Genomic DNA, 10,712 nt, shown 5'->3' on the forward strand with positions numbered 1-10,712 from the left:
TATGCTCCATTCAAAAATGTTAAAGTTACGCTAATCAGCATCACAAGACTTCCAAGTACATGTACAGGTGATCCAGTTAAGTGGATGTATTTGATATTCTTTTATAAATTATTTGTGTAATCATCAATGAAAGCCTTCATTTGAGGAGTGCTGGGAATCAATCACAATAGCAACTGATATTCAATATGCTAGGTTTAATTTCTGTTAATCTTGGATTACATGTTCATAATTGCATAACATCCCAGTTTCTTTGAATCCCTATCACTTGGAAATGTGATATCCATGAGAATATTTCCCTTGAAGCGTCTTGCTAAGTTTTTTTTTCTCAGTGTAAATGGACATTTTTCATTGATGTTTTTCAAGTACTTTTCTAATAGTTTTATTTTAAGTTATAAGATAAGATTTTGTCTTTTTTTTTTTTCGTCATTTACAGCCTAAATTCAGGGTAAACCTGAGGAATAACCTACTGCACCAACTTTCAAGAATTTTTTTTATAGTAAGAAATGGACATTTTGGAAATACTAAAGTTTTTTTTTTTTTTTTGCTGAACATGAATCATGCTGTTTATTTATTATTTTATTTTTTCTGTCCTAGATTGAAATCATTTTTTTTATTCATCAAGTATTTTTATCTTTATCAGATCAACTCAATAAGTGAGCAAATTAGCACTTCCTAAGAAAAGTGGTCCATCTACAGGTGATACATCACTTATTTCGCAGTACTTACGGACCCCCACCTGTTTTATGCACCCAAGATCAAAGCGGTAGCTCTGCACGCACTAAACTGGCGGGTGAACAAACGACTGCTTGGCCAGGGTACAAGCGGTGATACATTGTATTTTTGACAACCCGTACCAGTGCATGAATCAAAAACTACAAACGTTTTAGCCCAGCTGGTGGTAGAGTTACATAGAGTCTCCTTCTGTCCTGGCTACACTTAAATCAGCTGCTGATAGAAATCGGAAGTTTCTGGGAGCTTTTTGGAACCAGTTGTCACATAGAATTAATTTTGCTCTGATTTAATTGGTCAGGCAGTTTTTTGCGGGCCTCTTGGTAATGTTTCCCTGTAAACTAACCCAATCGTTAAATGTCAGATACGTAATTTAAGGCTTCTTTAAACATAAGCATGCAGGGTGGATTGGATCCTCTTACAGAGTGTATTGTTGTGGGAATGGCTGACAAGTTTATCTGAGAAATACCCTTACAATTCATATACAGACAATCAGAAGGAAAAATCCTTCGTAACTATAGCTATGATTTTAGCTTGTTTTATGGTGTTTTCTTTAAGAACGCTGATTCTGGCTTTTTTTTTTTTTTTTTTTTTTTTTTTTTTTGAAACCTGCAAAACGTGAGAGATGGAATAAAATGCCTTGGACGCTCCTCGTTAATAAGGGGAATCCCTAATCCCATTAACTGAGAGCCAGACGGAAAAAGATCGTCCACGACAACCTATTGAATTGATCTTAATTTGTTTAAATTGGTAAAAGCGTCTCTTGATTTTAAGTTTTTCCCCAATATAATAATTTTACAAGAATAATGCATATTCCAATAATAAAAAGGCAATTATTTATAGTGTTACAACTAATGATTGATTTTTTTATGGAGAGGTAAATAAAAATTTTAAAGGGGTTAATGAGGCCCTGACGGTCCTCAGTTAGACGCTGATCTGTGACATGCCCTTTCCCCTCAATATCTGAAACCCAGGAGAAAAAAACTTACCCGGTAATTAAGTTAATCTCAGTTTATCATGTATTGATTAAAAGTTTTATGACTTGATTCATACAATCGGATAAAAGCATGCCGCCATCACACGCCAAAAAAAAAAAAAAAAAAAAAAATGCGGCTGCAGCCAGCTTTTTAGTTGATTCTTAGATCTTATCAAGAAGTACACAAAAAAACATTAAAGGGGGCTAACAAGGCCCTGGACGATCTTCAATAAAGGGCGAACTGCGATCCATCCTTTCCTCAATTTCCTGTATCATCTGACTAACAGACAGAAAAAGGTGCTCCTCCCGACATTTACATACATAACCTTAGTTAATTAAGCATTGATTGAAAAGACTTAATTTTAACAATTGGCGGATTACATTTTATTGTTAAACTTATTCATATGATTGACAAAATATATAATTATACATTTGGGTGCAGATTACCATCATTTGCTTAATAAATATGTAATATCCCCCCCCCCCCCACACTCTTATCTGTAGACCCCGAAACCGCATACAAGTTTTTAATAGTCTATTGATTGACCAATTAAGTAATGGCTTTTATCTTCAGACAGCAGTGCGCCTTTTTCAGTAAATGTGAAAGGTTAGGCGTTTGATAATTCAACCAATATTAGTCCCAAACTTTTTATCGCGAGTGGCAAAAAGTAGAAAAAGTATAAAATACCCTGCGGGTTATGTCGCTTCACGATCTAACAGACACGTACCAAGATAAAAAAAAAGCGCGTCCTTTGTTACTGCTACAATCCCATTTAATCTCGTGTAATGAATGACAGTTTTATGACTTGATTTTTACAATCGGACTAGAAAACTGATATCCATCAAATGAGAAAGCGCAGTTCCTTTGTAATTAAATGTTATCAAGTGGCTCACAAAATATAGTTATTGTGGTCTCAAGTGACGCGATCACCAAGCATATGTCCTTTCTTTCTTATTTGCAGACACGCAGACAGAAAAACGCATCCCTGGTAAATTTCTTCGATATGGCATTTAGTGTAACCATATATACGTGCATTGATTCATCGATTCTTCTCTCGATTTTGATAAGTAGACAAAAGTACAGATCAAAAGCAGGGGTTACAAGCAGGGGCACAATTGATGATTAGATCTTATCAAGAGCAGGCGTAAGGGTATCAATGGCTGTGTCGGAACCCTGGACAATTTTCATCCAGGGGATTCTATTTATATATCTGATGTCACCGTGGAAAATCCAGCCGAAATTAGATCTTGGTCATCATTAACGCTGGGTTGAGTCATGCCCGGCTTCATATCCGTGTCCAGGTGTGAGCGTTTTTCGATTTATGCTAGGGACTATGGTAATAAATCTAGTACTTAACTGCTTGAAGAAACGCTACCTGAACAGAATTGCGAAGAGAAAACTGCCAGAAGTTGGAAAATGACTTTTCATTGATCTTGTTTCCTGCATTGATTGGTATACACGAAAAGATCAAGGAAAATATACTAATAAAAAAGAAAAAAAAAGAAAGTGTTTAAGGCGTCACTTCTAAATCCATGTACACGTGCATTTTATTTCTTAAAACTAACTAAAAACATAGAACGATTATCCATGATAATGAATACCACATGTATAAGTACAAGAAATCAATCAATATCACGCAAAACACATTATTTTACTGCGTGTCAACCTGTCATGGTTAATTACTGGAGAAGGTGAGGGTTGGCTGTGAAAACATCCGTCAGCGATCGCAGACAAATTAGATAGCACGTCCACCTGTTCGCGCCTTCGCGAAACGTTTCTAGCACCCTGCGCGTCGAGGCTTTAAACGCTAACGGCAAGCGTATCCTGATGTAGAAGCAGAGTCACTTTGAGTGCTCTGACAGTCGGGGTGATACCTGTTATGTGAAGTGGTCATTAGATGACAGGTATCTCACGTGGACAGTTCACTGACAGTAGGTGTCAGATGGGAAATCTATCTTCCCGTTTAACGCACCACGCTGTAACCGCATGACTATCACGTTTAACGTTGGATGAAAGGGTTTCCCTCATAACTATATCTGCCTATAGGCTTCGCCCAGATAGACATATTTTTTGTTCCATACAAATACACCCCGGTTTTTATTATTTTTCTTTGCATCCGTACCACAGTTCTCGGGGTCCTTGCTTCAGTGGTGCAGAGACGTAATTAATAGTGTTAATATTAATGTCCTTAACACTTGCCACATTCACACCTGCCATGCATATGTGTTAATTATTTTGATTAGACGTTAATGTGTTTATTTTCAATGCTGACTATACCATACATAACATCAATCAACTGTGCTAATGGCTTTGCAATGCACATTTAAGGTATTGGTCAGGACTAGGCAACCGATCATCAAGTGTTCCGGCGAGCAATGCAATCCATTTATAATAATGGATTTATTGCTCTTATCTTACCGGGTATTAGTCACAAAAGATTCTCTTAGTATAACATTTCGCCCAGTTTGTTAAGAGCATGCTATTTAAAAGATGATTTAATTGCTTAGGATTTGGATCTACAAATCCCCGCAATTTCTATTAGTGCAGTGATTTTGTGGTCAATACTAACCTAACGCCGAAGGGAATTTCTTTTGTTCTCTCCTTTTTCTTTACTTCTTTCTTTCATTCCTTCGTTCCATTCAATTATTTTTCCCTTCTTTTTATGTGCATGTCTGTCTGATTACTTTGTCTTTTCATTTGGCTTTCCTACCTGACGTCCACAAGGACATCTCTTTGACGTTTTTGTACTTTTTTTTCAAATTTTAGGAACTCACTGTCGATTTAATGAGACTGAAAAAATTTGGAAAAAATTGTTGTTCATAAAACTTAAATGCATCGACTTGATTTGTGTAGATGATTTACATTTTCATCTTTTTGGATTTTCCCTTTTACTAATTGTTGTTCATCCTATTTTTATTTGGTTTTATACACAAGGCGGGGTAGAAAATAAATTGCCATGGTTTATTTTCACTTAAATAGAGTATACGTGTCATATATTTTATCTAAAAATCGGCAGTCTTAAACTGCAACTGCACTTTATACCAGTCCGCTAATAGATGTCACTTTTCTTTCTGTGACAATTTTTGGACCTCAGTTTCACCTCGGAGCATTTTGACAGTGTCTTGTGACTTTATTTCGAAAAACGTGTCAATAATAAATATTGTCTTATCACAGCCTGCCCTTCTGTTATCTCCCCAGCACCAATTAGTACCCGTGTCATTTCGCTTGTAATGTCCTGCCATTTGCCCTCGCTGATATCATAGGCAGATTTTTGTCTCTGACTAGCGTCTCATGTCTATGTTTAAGGGGGATAATGACTGATTAATATCATTTTATCTAACCTCTTCTCATTCTTGTAAACTGTCAAGTGCCTGCCAATTAGATAGCTTTTGTTTTGTTCTGGAGGGTGATTTTCGGGTTACATTTATAACTTTAAATCATCATAAATTTCATCTAAGGTTTCTTTGTATTGAAGACTGTGCTTGTTCCTTAAAGTTTACAACATTTTAAGCAATGTGTCTATTTTTACACTGCTTGTTAAAAAACACTGTCTTCTGTATAAAAAAGAGTATCGACGTACATAACCTACAGGGGGTTATGTTTTTGGTTCCGTAAGTTTGCCTGTCTGTTAGAACATTATACAAAAAGTTATGGACAGATTTTGATGAGATATTCAAGATAGATCAGAAATGAGTTTGCTTAAAAGTGATTAGATTTTGGTTCTCTTAATTAAATAATTAATGGTTAAATTATTTGTCTTGGCGGAGGTCTGCGTTTTTAAGTGCATTTGTCGTTACATCTTTTTAACCCACTTATCTCCATTGCTCTCTTTTCTATTTCTCTATAGTGGTTCGTATTACATTTTAAACATTTCGTCGCTTCAACCAATTTTCGTCTCTACGTTAATTTTGCATGTGGGTGTTTAACAACCGGTAGTGAACAATTAGTTCTTATCACGATCTCATATCCCTCTTCCATCTCTTCAGCGGCGGTTTGTAACTGCCGGCGCTCAACTTTTGATCGTTTTTGCTTTCTTATGTATTTAATTTGCTTTCACAATAAGTGTGTTTCATCCTATATGTCGACCAGCACCGGTAGTCATTATCATTTATCTTTCTATCTGTTGTCTCATTTTTATCTCTTTAACACGAGTTAGTACCTGTCTGCTCACCGAAGTTGGCGTGCAGAAGTACATGTCAAACACTTGGAGAGTCCCGAGTATTAACATAATGATTCTGTGCGAGTCGCCCGGTCCCATCGGGATCAATAGGCGCTTATCAAGATGAAGCATCAATGCTTATTATAAAGCACCGATAACGCTCATATTTCACCAGCACCTGCAATTTCCAGTGTTTGCGGTGAACAAGTAGTTTACACATCATTCGTGGTAGATAAGACAAGATTTGTCTGATTTAGACCTAGTGGTCAGTGCCCATTCACCCGTAGGGCGTGGTGGACATCAATAGGTCCTGACCGGTTGATATATTTATGGTCTATTGTTCGAGAGTCAGTCTATTCTATTTTTTATTTTCAACCAGCGATAAATCATCCTCAGAACCTACTTTTTTCATGACTCATTAAATCGATTGTGCCCTCACATCTCCGTGCATTGTATACTTATTGAAATGCGGCATAGCGATACTGCAATTGTTTTTGATACGAAGCTTTTGGTAGGAAATACATTTTACCATCAATATTACTCGGTTTTTGATCATCTACAAATGTTACTATATTCCCAGAAAAATGGCCGTTTTGTAATCTATAAGAAGAATATTGTCCACGGTACTCCATTGGTATTTCTATGCTATGCGTTATTTTGCAAAAATAATTTATTGTTTTTCATAATTAATATAGACGCAGAGAACGCATAGAGAGCAATTTGTCACGAACTGTCGGTATTTGTAGTTATAGCATATTTTAATCTAGAACCTGTGACATTTTCTGGGGTAGTGTAATTGGACAGAATTTGAAAAGGCAAATAAATTATAGAAAGTAGAATATCCAAAGCCTTCGCTGGCGCTCTTCATAGTAGGTGCATTGACAATATGTAATACATGTAGGCAACATTTTACTCATACATCTGCGATAATTAAATTTAAACATTGCACCCTTTTTGCAATAGATATTTGTGAAAGTGAGCCAAAATTTGTTTGTCATGCCGTTGCAAGTCCGGCGTATCATTGTATCATTTGGCATGGTTTTCCGAGCACTAGTGAAGAGCAATTTTTCTTACTAAAGAGTAGCGTATTGATGGGAAATGATCTAATACTAATCTTTAAAAGACACCGCAGGTTAGGATGGGATGTAAACGTGTGATGCAGTCTCTCAATAGATCCTCAGTTATCAACCTGTGTTTTCTATAAAAGAAAATACAGCTGTGTGATTCACTGTATAAACCGACGTAGAATGAATTTCCAGATAAGAAGCCGTAACATCAAAGGAAATGTAGAGATCTAATCTTGGTTTAAATAGCAGCAATTGGAATACTCACCAGAGCTATTACATTAATTGACGTGTTTCTTAGACTATTTCTTGGCATCAGAAATATTCGCATTATTGCTATAAATTATGTATGACACACCAAATAATTAGATTATCTACTGTTTCTTAGACTATTTCTTGGCATCAGAAATATTCGCATTATTGCTATAAATTATGTATGACACACCAAATAATTAGATTATCTACTTTTCAAAACTGAATGGTTGCAATTGTAGAGTTTTTTGTCCACTCTTCGAAGCTTTAGCATGACCTTAATGAAAAACGAAATCTCTTTTTCATACTTAGAAAGGTTTTCTCATACAGTTACTCTGTTACTCAATCAAAATCACAAATTGTTTTCTGATACGTGCATCTTCTCCTTTTTTTAGTCAAGAGAAAAAATTTAGAAAATACCTGCGACGTCTGGTAGGAAAATAGGACAAAAGCTCGTGTCACTCTAAAATTTCAAAACAAATTATATATTTGAAACTTAGTCACATGAGTTGAAGGTTTCGCATAAATTCGCAAAGGACAAGCTTTTAATTCGATTATCGTTTTTATAAGGATGTACAGTGAAACTGAATCACTTAATGTTAGAAGAGAACTCGCGCACGAGGGAGAAAGTTATGGCATTTGACATTCTCTCTTGACTGAAATATTTTTACGACCCACCGGCGCACGTATAATTATCAGTTAACACTACGGTTTTTTTCACATTATCATCAACGGCACACGTCTGGCTCGCCTGCCACGGTGAACTGTCTGCGCCACTTAGGCTCTTGATCGGGATTTCACGATAACTCACAGACAGTTATTGTTCAATGCTAGACCCTTGTCGTCTTGTTAGCTGTTTTCACCTCAGTGTAGGGACATTTGTCTGAATCTCCTGCAACGAAAACCGTCTGGTTCAAATGCTGTCCGGGATGCAAAATTAGTTTTATCACTGCTTTTTTTATTGTGCTTTTTACATGTTTTCTTTGTCGGTAATGGCCATTTCCTTACCTAAAGTGATTTGTTTCACGCAGAGAGAAGACTGTAGCGCTATGAATTATTTTGGAATGATGCTAGTTAAAAGGTTCTTTTCAAATTGATAGGAAATTATTACTCATCCTTACAGATTTTTTTTACAAAACAAAATTGGTGTATTGCAAACGGTAGCAAACTGCCAGCGGCTTTTTTCACAGGTAATTTAATGGCACTTGCCATAAAATTTGTTGGCAGGGCATTTGTTTCTGCTTCTCAGTTTCTGACATGCATCAACACTGAATGACGCTTTGCGACAGTTGCTTTCAACCGGCCACCATTCATTTAAGGATATATCACAGTGTACACAACGAGTATAACAAAACACGCTGCAATAGTCTGAGAAAAAAAAACGCATTTACAGAGTAGCCCCTTCTCTGCCTTGCGGTTAAAACTAAGGATCTTCGCAGGAGATATTTCATTTGCAAATAAACGTGCGATCGGATCTAATGAGTTTTGCAACACGCAAAAGAAAAAGTCCCGCTTTTATTGAGACTAATGCCGTGACACTAATTTTATCATCGCGTCACAGCCCAAAAAAAGAAAACTCACTTATCATCGACAATGTACCGGACACAGCTTGAAAATCATAAAAGTCCAATTCCATCATTTTATATAGACAGATGGACTTAATTCCTGCGCTGGGAATTATCTTTGCAGTTTACTCACTGAAATATTGCCAGATTTGTATTGAATTGTTTACTCTGTTACTGTATATCATAGTCATCTGATGGAGGACTGATTAGAGACCCTACAATATTCTACATGCAGAAAGAAACAAATAAATAATTTACATCCCAACTTTAATTTTTCATCTTGATATTTTTAAAGATAGAAGGACATGTCTAAGCAGGTCCATTCTTGTATGATTCCATTTTTTACGCTTGATAAACTGAAAGTTAAAAACATCTGCCGACGTTGTTAGAAAAGTCTATGATACTGATTTAAACTAAGAGTGGAAACCTGGTGTCACTTAGAATTTTATTTGAAGTCATAACAATACATCAAAGTGGGGGTGACTTCATGGGGTGAAACAAAAAATAGAAGATATTTATTCTGGACTGAATGTTCAACTTAGCTCTAAAACTGGGGCCAACTTTACGATAGTGTACTTGTGGCAAAGAGGTATTCTGGGACATACAGTCTACTGTTAGTATGCGTGCGTGTGCGTGCATGTGCGTGCGTGTTTACAAGTGTCGAGTACGTAGAGCTATGTCGTTGCTGATCGCGAGAAAAACTCGACCTGTTTCCCGGACACCTTCATACAAGCCAGGCTTGGCAAACGGAAGGGAGCAATGACAAAGATAGTTTGTAATAGGAAATGGTGTTAAGAACGTCGTCCTGGTGTGCTGTTTTACCTATTTCAGACCCACTGGCGCTGTAACCAGAGAAGCGGATTACTGGACGCAATGTATCAAGCGAAAAAGACCTGGTTATTAAGACAAATCTGTTTTCTCCTTGTAAGAATAAATCGTTCTATTTGTTCAAGCACATAATCATAACATTTATTGATCTGCTTATACGACCATGTTTAAATGAAAAAAAAAAGAAGTTTACCGTATCGTTTGCCATTCTACAAACAAGGAAAACAAAGAAATTAGTCACTCACTCAAAATCGTTGCGACCTGTCAAAATGCCAAATCCAAATTGTCAAATTTGCCCTCATTTCGGGCCTAATCATCACACCTCGTTTCACTCAATTTCAATACCGATTGTTCAAATGAATCGTTGAAAATTAACTGTTAATTGAACAGTTGCCAAACTTAATATTTGTATTATAATACGTTTGAAAACATTAGCCCTTTATCAACTTCTGTATGATTAAATGTATGAAAAATACAACGGTTAAAGAACAGTCAAATGTCACAGGTGTTGTGGGGAGACGGTTAATAATCTCTTGCGGTTAAAATTTTCTACAACAACGACAGTTCAAGTAAATGGCGTTTTGGAGAAACCCTGGACCCTTTAAGGAGGCACCTGGAATATTGCCAAACCTGGATCGACCTTTTTGTGCTTTAACATAAGCTGCCTAAATGAGCGTCACGTGTCGGGTTTCATGGTAAAAAGCGCTTGTCAACAGTTCTTTCGTCTTGCTTGCTCTATTATAGGTAGTAGCGTATTAACTCGGTGACGCCTATTGTTATAAGTGGTATAAGAAAAATAAATTAAGTGTTACTCCTCCCCATTCGGCTGTATTTACAGAAAACACACCTCTCTCCAGATGATCGCGTCTGGAAGCGTGTCAGTGATCGGGTCTATTCTCTGACGCGTGGCGAGGAGATCGTGAACGGGTCCAAAATATCATTATTATGATTGATGCCCGTTTGCAAAATCAACCATTTATACAGAGAAGAAAATAGAAATGAGAAAAATACATGGCAAAAATAGATCTTGTCCTAAACGACTGAGTTCGGCACAGAACCGCGTCGAGTTGCCGTAGGAAGGTACAGTCAGCAAAGGGACGGCGTTTGACACTGTTTAGATAAGGGTAGAGGGCCTTGG

The sequence above is a fragment of the Lingula anatina genome, chromosome 2 (assembly GCF_051362555.1).
Source record: "Lingula anatina isolate TDL-2025a chromosome 2, LinAna3.0, whole genome shotgun sequence".
Classification (NCBI taxonomy): domain Eukaryota; kingdom Metazoa; phylum Brachiopoda; class Lingulata; order Lingulida; family Lingulidae; genus Lingula; species Lingula anatina.